Source organism: Anolis carolinensis, chromosome 4 (assembly GCF_035594765.1).
Source record: "Anolis carolinensis isolate JA03-04 chromosome 4, rAnoCar3.1.pri, whole genome shotgun sequence".
Lineage (NCBI taxonomy): Eukaryota > Metazoa > Chordata > Lepidosauria > Squamata > Dactyloidae > Anolis > Anolis carolinensis.
The window spans coordinates 68,112,072-68,125,468 of NC_085844.1; the positions used below are offsets into that span (position 1 = coordinate 68,112,072).

Here is a 13,397-nt window from a genome sequence, read left to right on the forward strand (position 1 = left end):
TTGAGGAATGGCAACCAGTGCAATAGCAATTGGGAAACGAGTAAAAAGTGAAACCCCTATTTCTTCTCCACCATGATAGTGAATCAACTACCTCTTGCTTACTAATTTTTCTTGATGTGATTTTGACCAGTTCCCAGGGGTGATGGAAACATCTAAAAATCAGTTGGAATTAAAATGGCTATAGAAGCTTGTTGGCCATTGCTAGGGGTCTTTGGAGATCCCCAAAGGCTACTCAGAAGCCATGTGAAGTCCATAGGCTACATTATCCCCATCTTTACACTAGAAAGCTACCTTCTAGAGGTATCTATGACATGTAAAGCAATGTTTTAATTGAATATCAGCAGCATGGGAAATTTATTATTTTTAGAGGAGGGGGGAGCTACCTATGTTAAAATATAAAATATTAGGGACGTGCAGTTGTTAAATCAGAAAGAATTAAATATATTTCATAATAATTTTAATAATGTTCATTTACTACACTTGTACTTAACCTTTCTCCTTTCAATTTGAAAATAGAATTAATTTAAAGTTAACTTTTCAGCTGAATTTCAGCTTTAATAAAAACATATAAGGGCATACTAGAATTTCAAGAGCGAGATGGCTGCTTCTCTTTTTCTATTGGCTCAACAACTGCAGCTTGATGGTTCATAACATCCAGACATACACACACATATTCCTGCCCATTGATTAGTCATGGGGATGTATATTAATGCTTTCATGCTGTGCTATGGAACCAATAACAATGGAAATACTCAGATGGAGGTTTATTCTCTGCCAGCACTAAAGTGGGATCTTGATCATGCTATGCATGGGATCTCTAGCACACACCTACTTGTAATAGTCTTAATTGTTCCAGTCTATCCTTATTTTCTTGAGTATTTCTTCCTTCTTCAATGTAGGCCTTATCTCTTCAGTGTACTCATTTGCAGCAGCTGATGTATTACCTTTCACAAACCAGGGTAGCAACATTTTTGTTCGTGGCATATAGTTTTTTCCCTTCGTTTTTGTTAAGAAAATACTTTGAAGTTCAACAGTCAATATGATAAAAATTGAGTGTCTTTATCTGATATGCTTGGGACCAGAAATGCTTTGCATTTTGGATTCCCCCCCCCCCCCCCCCCCAGATTTTGCAATACCTATACTTCCATACATAATGAGAATTCTTAGAGGTGGAACCTAAAACAAATTTCATACATACCTGAAGGCAATTGTATATGCATACAAAATTGGTACTGGTTTTGTGCATGAAAGGAATTTTGTGTACATTGAACTACCCAGAAACAAAGGTATTACTATCTCAGCCACCCATTTGGATAATTTCAGATATTGGAGTATTTTGTATTTTGGAATTCTGGGTAAGGGATGCTCAAACTGTATAAACATCATTTGCATAATAGCTCATAAATTTATAATTGTGCAGATAATTAAACCTTTTTTGCAAAGGAGAAAACCCTGTTTAAATTATTTATTATACAAGATGATGTGCCTGTGTACATACCAATAAATGAATTTTTAATTGCATTGTTTTTGACGTATAATCTTAACTGAAGTAAAATTGATACTTGCATGGGATCAGTTATGGATAACACAGAAAATTTTGTACTATTGTCTGTTAATCTGGGTAAACTACCACTTCCAGGCAAGGGTTTCTAGCACTTTGAAGGGGAGAAGATAACAGATAGTGATGTGCCTGACAGCATGGGGCACTTACTTTATTGCCAGGTAAGCAGATGGATGTGAAGGAGGAGTTCCTCTATGAGCCACCTTGAAATCAAACTATTTTGAGTTACTGAAGTTTGTATTCCAGGTCAAGGAATTACTAAGGTTGTCAACATCACCACCAACAATGGTTCATCATTCTTTCAATTGCACTATACAGACAACAGTACTCAATCATTATTATTTTTTTCAATAGCAACTGGAACCTGTTCAGCCATGCACCAGTCAGTAAACAGAGCAAATTTTCCACAGGGCAACCAGGCAGAAACAAGGTTACATTCAATGACAAGAAGCTGTTCAGATAAACAAGCAAGATTAAAATACTTTCTTTGTGGTTCCTTCTTAACCTTTTCATCTTACTGAATTTCTCTGTTTTGTGTTATGTTCTCTATTCAAAAGCACAGAAATGAGATAATGGAGATATGAATTCTGTTGTCTATTGCATATGAAGTTTATTTTCTTTTTCTTCATTTCACCCAGACTGGTGGAGCCTATTTACAATCTTACATCTGCTCAGGAATCTTGTCTTCAAGAGTGAATAAATCTGCAATCATATACAGACTTACCTAGAAGCAAGTCCCATGGCATTTAGAATTATGTACATTTGGCTGTGTCTGCTTTTCATTTTAGGAACATCATGTCCCAGATATTAGTGGCACTCTATAAAATGCACACATGCAGGTGTCTGTATTATGACCTTTTTAGGATGCTTTGCACTTATGAAATATTATTTCTGTGATCTTTCTCTTCTTTATATATGAACAGATGTCTATGGATTGGTGTCTTTTCCATTTTATTGCTGGGCCTGCTTGCCAATGGCATAAAAATCCCAAGAAGGTAATATGGCACATAGGCTGAAATGGATCCCTACATCTGTTTTTTTTATAACAACTAAAAGAACTAACATTTTATAAAGAGCCTAGCTGAAATTAGAGAAATGTTATCGCATTTTGGAAATTGTTGTAGCTCTTGGAATACCACAAAGTACCTTCCATATGGGTGTTATTATGGCAGAGACAGAAAAGTATATTTTTAGGAAAAAGAAGAAAATGACACGTCAAAGCCAAACCTAACTGATAAAATGCTACTCTGTAATTACTCCAAGAAAACCGCTCACCTTTTGAACCACATTTAAAAAATGTATCAGAGTTCTGGGAATGTGGGCAAAGTGAGTCTCCAAATGGCTTACTTTTTCTGTCCCAGGCTAAAACTACAGTGCCATATAAAATCCCAATTATCTGCTTTGAACCGAATTATATGGCAGTATAGACTCATATAATCTAGTTCAAAACAAATTATGTAGATTATCTGCTTTGATAATTCCCTCCGGAGAGGTACCTATTGATCTACTCACATTGGCATGTTTTCGAACTGCTAGGTTGGCAGAAGCTGGAGCTAATAGAGGGTGCTCACCCCGCTCCCGGGGTTTGAACCTGCGACCTTTCGGTCTACAAGTTCAGCAGCTCAGTGCTTTAACACACTTCGCCACCAGGACTCCTAACAAAGTTTTCCCCTGATGTTAAATCGAGTCATGTCTGACTCTGGGGGTTCGTGCTCATCTCCATTTCTAAGACGAAGAGCCGGCGTTGTCCGTAGACATCTCCAAGGTCATTTGGCCGGCATGACTACATGGAGAGCTGTTACCTTCCCGCCGGAGCGGTACCTATTGATTTACTCACATTGGCATGTTTTTGAACTGCTAGGTTGGCAGATGCTGAAGCTAACAGCGGGCGTTCACGCCGCTCCCCAGATTTGAACCTGCGACCTTTCGGTCTGCAAGTTTAGCAGCTCAGTGCTTTAACACACTTCGCCACCGGGGCTCCTTTTACACTGCCATATCATCCAGTTAAAAGCAGATAATCAGGATTTTATATGGCACTGTGGATGGGGCGTGGAGCCCCCAGGGGTGCAGCGGGTTAAACCATTGAGCTGCTGAACTTGTTGACCAAAAGGTTGGTGGTTCGAATCTGGGGAGTGGAGTGAGCTCCCACTATTAGCCCCAGCTTCTGCCAACCTAGCAGTTCGTAAAAAAATGCAAATGTGAGTAGATCAATAGGTACCGCTTCTGCAGGAAGGTAATGGCGCTCCATGCAGTCATGTTGGCCGCATGACCTAGGAGGTGTCTATGGACAATGCTAGCTCTTCAGCTTAGAAATGGAGATGAGCACCAACCCTCAGAGTCAGACACAACTAGACTTAATGTCAGGGGAAAGACTTTACCTTTACCTCATTCGTTTTAAAAACACACAGAACGAGCAAGACATGTAGATGGGGCTGTAGTTTTATGAGGCACTAAACCTGGTAAAACTACCATCCAGGCAAGTCCAAAATGCGGGAAAGTTTACTCCAGCTTAATAAAACACCAGGTGGGGGATTGACTCACTGAGCTGCTTTCATGATACCAGTGCAATCCTGCTTCTTCAGGCTCCTGGAGCCAAAAGGAGCAGGATGGCCCCTGATCTGCACTATGAAGCAAGACAAGTCTTGGTAGAGAATAGTTGTAGTGGAAAGTTTGAGTTTAAAGGAAAAGGGAAGACATAGACTTTCATCAGTTTATTAGGAATTAGGAAACTTACAGTTTGAGAAGGAAGGGAAGGGAAGTTGAATACTTAGCTCTGTCTCAATGAAATATTATATTTTGTCATCTTTTCAGGTTAAAGTTACAGCAGCCCAAGTATTTATACAATCTGGCAACTTTAGTGGGTGTTTGGATTATGGAATTCATAACTGGACCCAACCTCATGTCACTGACTTTAGGATGCTGCATGTATTTCACACCAACTACTGCATGTTCCTTCCAAGGACTGAGAAAAAAGAATTATTTGACAAGAGCATCAGTGTGAGGGACCCTTTCATTGGACTGTCTCCATTTTATATGTGTTCACTTCCAAAACCATTTAATTTCTGCATTATTAGACATATGTGTGTGTATATCTTAGAATTATTATTCATTTAAGTATGTGCTTAGATGCTTTGAATCTCCTTGTAGAGAGAGAAAGCGGGGTATAAATAAACATAATAATAAATAATAATTAGTCTCAAAATATGGAATGATTTATGCATATAAATTGCCAAGAACTGCACTAAAACATTTGGAGATGTGCAGCATCTGGAATCATTTAAAAACTTTTATTTAAGGTATTTATTTATCCATTAGTCCAAGAGGTGTCATTCACAACATTGTGTATACAGATTTGCAAATATCAGACCCCTCAAGCATCTTGCAAATGGGAAAGGATAAAAGAACAGAAGGGTAAAAATGCTAACCTTGAGTATATTCCATTATGTAAGGTTGGGAATGGGAGGGGGGTGCCAGGAAAAAAATCTCAATAAAGATAAAATGTAGGCGCTTTATGGTTTTAAATCTATCCATGATGTTCCACAGAGTGGTTTTTGAATCAAAATATATGATTTCTGTTACAGAGTTTGCTTTGTCTCCTACGTGATGCTCAGTCAGGTTTTGTCCTGCAGCAGGGGAAATGAACCAGTCACTTGGAGAGCAATAATCGTGATTGAAGTTCGAATCCAGAGTCTGCAGGCATGTTCTTTCCGTAATTTTGTTGTGAAATATATTAGTGTTTGGGATTCCATCTCTCCTTTATATATTTCCTTCGTTATTTCTCTTGCTTAGTTGTGTGCATATTCTGCAATCTTTGCTCAGCCTTTTCTCATTTTTCTTTCTCTTTTTTAAAAAATGAATTCCTCTTATAAAATAGAGCATCCAGGGAAGCAATTATTCTCTTGAAGTGAAAACTTAAAATGAGACTGTATTATGCACATGTATATGTCAGGACTAAACCAAATGAAAACTCTTTCAGTTTTCAGGTCGTGAATAGTGCTTTTTCAGGAGGTGATCATTTCCTCAAACCATTTTACTGATTTGAATATTACCTTTGTTCTTTAATCATTCTCATTCACATTGTTCTTCCTAGCTATTTTCCTTTTCTTTTAATATGCTACCTATCACCTTAATATGTCCATATGATGTTCTAGACTGAACATATAAATATAAGATATAAACCAATATGCAATAATAATAAAACACAAAACCATCTAGCATAACAAAAGAGTTCAATATAATTACAGTTAGAGTCTCGCTTATCCAACATAAATGGGCCGGCAGAATGTTGGATAAGCAAAAATGTTGAATAATAAGGAGGGATTAAGGAAAAGCCTATTAAACATCTAATTACATTTTGATTTTACAACAAATCAACAGAAAAAGCAGTTCAATACACTGTAACTTTATGTAATAATTACTATATTTAAAAATTTAGCACCAAAACATTGCAATGTATTGTTAACATTGACTACAAAAACATTGACTACTAAAAATTGACTACAAATAAAGATAGAATTGCATAAAATGATCTTACTGTAACAACATTGTTGGAAGTTAAATCTGTAAAAAGTTCAGTCCTTGCTACCTAGAAAAACAGCTATGGATTTGGGTGGGAGGCAGACTGCATTGGATAATACAGAACATTGGATAAGTGAAGGTTGGATAAGTGAGACTTTACCATATTACCAGTTAGGTTGATATGAGAAACCATTGAATGCAGAGGCAATTTCTCAACATTCTCTACTTTGTGCTCTGACTGACCTTAAAACTACAATACTTCATAAATGTGTCGTTCTTTGCTTCTCATCTTCACTTTGTCTCACCTTTACTTTTTCCATGTCTTTTCTGACACCTTACTGTTTGAACTGCAGTCTGCTGAGGTATTTTGCATCCTTTTCCTTTCTTTTTGTTCCACCTCCCTCCAAACCCCCTTATATCCCAACTTGTAGGTATCCTAGAATCCTTGTCTATTCATTCTCACTGTTGAAGCATGTTGTTTTGGGTTTTCCCCATCTTTGGTCACTCAAGTACTCATATTGACTGAACCCTATGTATCATGGGGGAAAGATTGCCTGGACAGAACCTATTCATGTATAGCTTATGTGGTTGAAAAGCTCTCTTTGAAGATAATAAGTACCTGCACAAATCAGACAATGAGCATCTTTTTGATGTATCATCCACGTATTGATGTATGAGCCATGTGTTGATTGCTTCTGAGTTATGCTTTTTCTGGCAGAAAGAATGTAATAGTTGATATTTTAGAAGCAATATAATAGGCTTATATCCATGAAAGCACATGCTAAAATAAACCAGCTAGTCTTAAAAGTCTCAGCGATGTTACTATTTTCCCTCTTCCTTTGCATCACGGCTGCATTCCTCCCTGTGATATATGTGTACATAATCTAGGATTACATGTATATATCTAATTTTAATTGCAAGGAGAATATGCATAATTTTGAATAATTTTAGTGTATTCAATGTGAGTCCAGTTTGTAGCTCATACCAGTGTTTTACACAAGTGTAGGAGAAATGAACTACCTAAAAATTAATAATACAAGCCAATTGCTTTCCATAGCTCTAACATCTCATCCATTATCTCCCTTTATAACTTTCTTGCCTCTGTCTTGAACTCCTCTCTTCCATGCTCACATTATTACTCCTGTCTCTCTTTTTCAGGCTCTTCTACTTTCAAAATCTATAGTAATATCATTTTTTGGTAGGGGGAAGAATGTACAGTGTATATTTTCCCAGCACAAGTACAATGGGTGTACATATACTAAAACCTCACAAGTACAATTTGTATACATGATGGCTTGTCATAGTTCATTTAGTATCTTTAAAATAGATAGACACTTCATGTCAAATAGTGTAACAGTGATGTAGATCCAGAAATAAAGCTGTTCGCTTTCATGTTAGTGAACCATTGAATTTGTTCCAGATTTTGGCTTATACTTTAAACACTGAATTCTACTTCCCAAGCACCTTTGACATTAGTATCAAAAACCACTGGGGATTTCATATATCACTTACATTAACCACTCCAGACACAAAGTCTTTAGTAATTCTAGCCATTAGGAATGCTGATGTATGTGTATTTGATAATTCAAAATCTCATCTTATTTTAATAGGCCCTGCCTAAACAGGTTTGCTGCTGCTCTGCTGTTGGATGGCAACTCTCCAACCATTTCACTTTTCATTTAAGTAGTAGAAGCACTTGTGCAGCATCATTTACTTGTTCTTATTTCACCCACCATAAACTGCATGTTCTGCTCCCAAGGTTACAGTAGTATTTGCAGTTCTTAAGTGCTTAGACTAATTTTTTTTCTTTCAATTTGGAATTCAGCATATTGTCCATAAATGTATTTTAAGACCAAGACACAATCTTTCACTTATCCCATGAGTTGCTGAATAAGCGCTTGTGTAGAGTTTGCATCTGGTCCAAGTTACAAATGACAGACTATGGACCTCTTCACATCAAACTGTGCCATTTTGCTGACAGTCGCTGGCAAAAGGGAAGGCGCATGTGTCGGCTCATGGCACCCTGCAAACTCTCCCTCCTTCCCCCATTATACAGTGAAGACGGGACAGGGCAGATTGGCACTCTGTCCTTATCATCATCAAATGGGAGAAAGGGAGGCAATGTGAAATGCCCCGCCACCCTTTCCCCCATCACATGGAGAAAAGTGTGTGTAGCTCCATCAGAGCTACCCAAAACACACTTTCCTCTCTATAGTGCCTGAAGAGAGGTGAGGCAGGGAAGGAATCTTTTTCTGAATCCCACCACTGCCCCCAATTGAAGAGAGCCCAATTTGTGGTACTCAACTCAGGCAGGGGAAATCTTTGTCTTTAAATCCCACTGCTGCCTCCAATTCAGGAGATGTGTGCACGTGTGAGAGGGAGGGATGGAGGATGTGTGAATGTATGACAGGGATGATTTAGTGGATAAGGAAGGATAACGGAACTGATTGGGTTTAAATGAGTAAAGATGGTAACTTATATAGGAAAGTACGGTAACTTATATAGATAGGTACGGTAACTGCCACCAACGTGAGGTAACAGGCTTACAGAGAGGCAAGGAGACTTATCTTTATGAACAATAACAAAATTCAAGTTTATTTTTGGTACATAAGCGTATGGTTTCAATCAGTAAACGTTCCGGATCTTAAGTTACAATGTAGTCTTTCTTGAATGGATATTTCTTAAATAACTTCTCTTCAACAGAGTATACTAAACTCCCCCGGTCAGCTTATATTCCCAGCCTTTCCCCTGAGTGACCATAAGCTGCCGTCCTTAGCTGATTTCCACAGCTCCTAATCTTTCCAAAACCTAACCGCAACTCTTCTTCTCAAACCCCTAACAGCCACTCCTTTTAAAACCCTCACAGCAACTGAACTTCTAAAAGGGAATATGCTCTAACTGTCATCTTAGCCACGCCCCCTTTTTCCTCCAGAGAGAGGTTACGTTGCCATGGCAATCCGCTGAACACAGCTGGCTTCCATGTGAGACCTGTCTTCATCAATACATAACTCCCCTTTTTCCTTTTAATAAACAAATAAAATCATATCAATAATTCCCATTAACTCATAACATCCTTACAGTGCCTTTTGGCATTTCCCCTCCACTTTGGGATGAATGTGGGCAGAGCCTGCAGTGCATCGTGTGATGGTGCATGGCAGGCCCTGCCCATGCTGCAAATAGAAGTGGCAAGACAAGGCTAAAATGTCCCGTGTGAAGAGGTCCTATAACTATGCTGATATGGAGATCCAACTCTATACATACAGCCAGTCAGGTCACTATTTGTCTTTGGAACTATTAATAAACTCTGGAATTGTTTGTCTCCAATTTACTCACATTATTATTATTTAATTTATATCCTACTTTCTCCCAGTATGTGATCCATACTGATTAATTGAAATACAATTAAACTAACTGATATTTTAAAAAAAAAACAAACAAGAAAAAGCGTATGTTGAAACAGAATTTAAAAGACATTTGAAACATAATAAAATGAAAATGCCACACCATCTCCCCATTAAAAACACTTTGTGCCAACACCAAAAGCTTCCTTAAATACAAAGGACTTTACCTGCAATAGGAAGACAGCAAGAAGGGGGGCAACTGGATCTTGGAAGCACCATTGAGAAGGCTGTCTTTCATGTCCTACAACACTATCCTAGGATGGCGGAGGAAAGGAAGACCTTCTCCCACAGTTCTTGTATAAGGACATGCTCTTATAGGGAGACAGATTTTTTTCAAATAGCTTGCATTTAGGTTTGAATATATGCATTTAAGCATATTCTCTATGTCTCCGAACACTTCAAAGCAACAGACTAAAATAAAATGTGACTGAATGCCAATTGAGTCTGATGTTGATTTAAAATGACCTCATGCCATGGTACTTTAGATTAGTAAGGAAAACTGAGTGCTCAATATCCTAATTTGAACACATTTGTTTGAGTTTTCATCTATCACAATAAATTCTAAACAAACAGGTGGTTTAAAAGTGCTAGACTATATATTTGACCTGTTGAGTGAAAACAATCCAATGTGTGACCTATTTGGAGACTGAAAAGGAAACTGTACTTATTAAATTTTTAACTCATCATCATGTAATTAGCTTTATTCATCTGGCAGTGAAAACTAAATATCTCTGTCAATCACAATAATGAACTATGGCAGGTATAAGTAGTACATTGATGAGAAGCATCCAATCTATCTATATGATGCTGACCCTTTAATTACACAGGCCATGACTCTAGCCCTATATTTCAATTCAGCATTTTTGTCCAGCAGTGGTCTATGGGAAACCCAGAAAGGAGACATATGTTTAATAGCACTTTCTCTATTGTGTCTCCTAGTAATTAGTGTTTAGAGATATACTAACTTGAGTAATCGAGGTAATAGCCAGTCATGATGGCTAGTGGCCATTGACAGCTTTTTCGGTGGTAGCACCCCATCTTTAGAATGTCTTTCCAGAATGGTCTTCTTGGAACCTTTCTTGCTATTGTATAAGCTTCAAATAAAAAAGGTTTATGGTTTCTCAAACAAGATTGTCCTTGTTTAATTGAGTTAAAATGTTTCTTAGTTACCAAAAGAATGCCTACCCAGAATATATATTTTCCTGTCAGAATGGACTATTATCATTTTTGTTCTCTGTGTTTGTTTGTTGTTTATGATCCCAATTATTTAAAATTGTATTTTTGTTTCTTACTCCATGTTAGCTACATGAGAATATAAGTTAATGTTCTAGTTGAATAAACCCAATACGTGAAGTCCAAATTTGTTAAGGTTCATAACCCTGGATGCTAAATAGTAAAATGGAGATTATTAGTTAACACTACTTTGTTCAAGTTTACTTGACTCTTTGTTTGAGTTCTTCTTACTACTAGCAGCAGGACATACTACTATATGGATATTTCTGATATTTTCAGTGTGCTCCCAGGATCGTGTTCTATAATCTTATAATATCCTAACAATTTTTAGCAGTATCAGTGTAACAGAAACATGTGCTCCATATCTCTTAGGACTTGACCTTTTGCTGAACAATGGAGCTCAAGAGCAAATAAGTGTATTTCATTTTCCCCAAGCTCCAAACAGCAGGAAGTTTCATGACACCATTCTGTTGAGTCAGTTACCATGCTTAGAGGAAATATTAGAGACTTGTTGCATCTTTTTCTTACAATCTATATGTGGAATGGAAGATGTCAGAAACTCAAATAGTACTAAACCTCAAATCCAGGAGAACAGTATCCTACTAGGAACATTTGCCACTGACAACTAGTGATGCTACCAGAATTCGAAACTGGTTTATAAATTGAATCTACTGGTGCTTTATACTCAAATATATAGTTAGCCCTGGCTTTCTTCTAACCTTTAATAATGTGGTAACTTTAACTATGGAAAAAATTATAACCTACGTAACCTGTATGACTAAATAGCATGACTAAACTCTGACATTATTTTTTCTCAAGGAAATAAAAGAATCCAGTACCTAGTGTGATATGGGGACAGAAGTCCTGGTTCAATAAACTTGTATGTTTATTGCTGAACCTTGCTTTGCAAGCATAGCCACTACCTTTACCTACAACTCCATAATGATAGGCCATCAGAAACTAAGGGTGTATGATAAGAGCCAATGATAGAAATATAAATGTTAAAACATAATTCTATACCAGGAGTTTAAAAGTAAAGATTGCATTATGCAAATTGTAAAGTACACTATGAATTGTGGTGGCATAGTATGTTAAAATATTGATAAAATAATGAATTTATAATACATTGTATGCACTATTTATCAAGAAAGTATGACCAGTTTGTTCATCACCAGCTATGACTCACAGTGGATTTCATATTTCATTCTCAGAAAGAAACTGTGTTGGCAGTTGAAACTTATTTCAGCACTGTGAAAGAGATAGTATTCCCATCATTCCTGAGGGCAGCAGTCTACTTTTGGTGATGTGGAGAAGGCAATGCACTGCATATGGGTAAATGTCCATGCCACCTGACCTCCATCATCTGCAAAATCAGACAGCTTCATCACTCTGACTAATTGTAGGGCTGGCCCTGACTTCATCATCAAGAAAATTTTAGCAACCTTTGATAATAATCTCTAAAAGTAATTTGACATTCCTTTCCTGTACTTATTCCAAGTACAGGTATCTAAGTTCACATTCTTTATCTTTGTAAGCAAGAGAAAATAATTTCTATGACAGTCTCTTACTGGACAAGAACATTAAAATATCTGCCAAGGTCCTATGAGTCATTCATCTATGCAGAAACATATGATTCCTAACCATATATGTACATACTTAGAATTCATATAGGTTTTCTCAATTTTTGATGCAGAAAACATGGCATTTTTGTCCAGGAGTGTGTGTGTGTGTGTGTGTATGTATCATTCATATATATATATATATATATATATATATATAATTTTTCTGCATAGAAATTCCATGCAAAATGCATATTTTCTGTATAGAAACTCATGAGTGTTGTTCTATCTAGAAGATCCTTTCCTATGCAGAGATTTGAATGGACTTTTTGTGCAGAAAACACATTTTGTGAATAAAACCCACATTATTTTTCTACATATAAATAGCACTGAAAGAGCAAATAATCTTTGAGCGCTGTTGCAACATCTGCTTATCTACCTCCCAACAGGATTTTGCAAGTCTCAGAAAAACCCACTTCTTAGACAGGAAACAAATATCAAGTGAATATTATTCCCATTACTAATTCAAACAGCAAAATTTATTTTGTTTATACTACACTGAGATAGGTACAGTGTCACATAAATCCCACTGGGTTTGAAGATATATTTGTCCCATATCAACGGAAGGATGGAACAAGACACTGAATAGATAGAGCAATGAACCATATCATTGTTGCTGTATGTTCGGCAGTATATTTAAATGACCAAAACCAATTTTGTTGAACTCAATGTTGATTTGTATGTTACCTACCAAGGTGAGAGCTAGGAAATGCATTTTCCATCAGTTCCCATTCTGGCTGCAAACACTGAATCTTTCTGTCTCTTTTTGGGTTACAATTATCACAGAATTGAAATGTACAGTGTTCCCTCACTTAGGTTCCAGGACCACCCACAATAAGTGAAAATCTGTGAAGTAGGGGCACTATATTTATTTTAATATTTATACAGTATTTTAGTAGTTATACACTATTTTACATTTTTATCAACCAATCATGTGTTGATAAATCGCCTCCTTCTCCTCCTGTTGCCGCTTGGGCTCCTTTTCTCTCCCTTTAGCTTCTCCTTCCTCCCTTCCTTAGGCTGTAAATTGTAATTTTTTATAATTTATAATAGTCTTTTAGAATT

General features: G+C 36.9%; 1 long non-coding RNA gene across 2 annotated transcripts in view; it reads left to right on the forward strand.

Annotated features, from left to right (window-relative positions):
• LOC103278550 (uncharacterized) overlaps positions 1–13,397 on the forward strand; it is a 145,668-nt gene that overhangs the window by 95,997 nt on the left and 36,274 nt on the right. The window contains exons 3-4 of one of the 2 annotated variants that reach the window (XR_010006065.1): positions 2,485–2,556; positions 5,143–8,294. The exons of the other annotated variant lie outside the window; for it this stretch is intronic. This is a non-coding gene — a long non-coding RNA (uncharacterized LOC103278550). Of the gene's footprint in view, positions 1–2,484; positions 2,557–5,142; positions 8,295–13,397 lie in introns of those variants that run through there. 2 annotated transcript variants of the gene reach the window in all.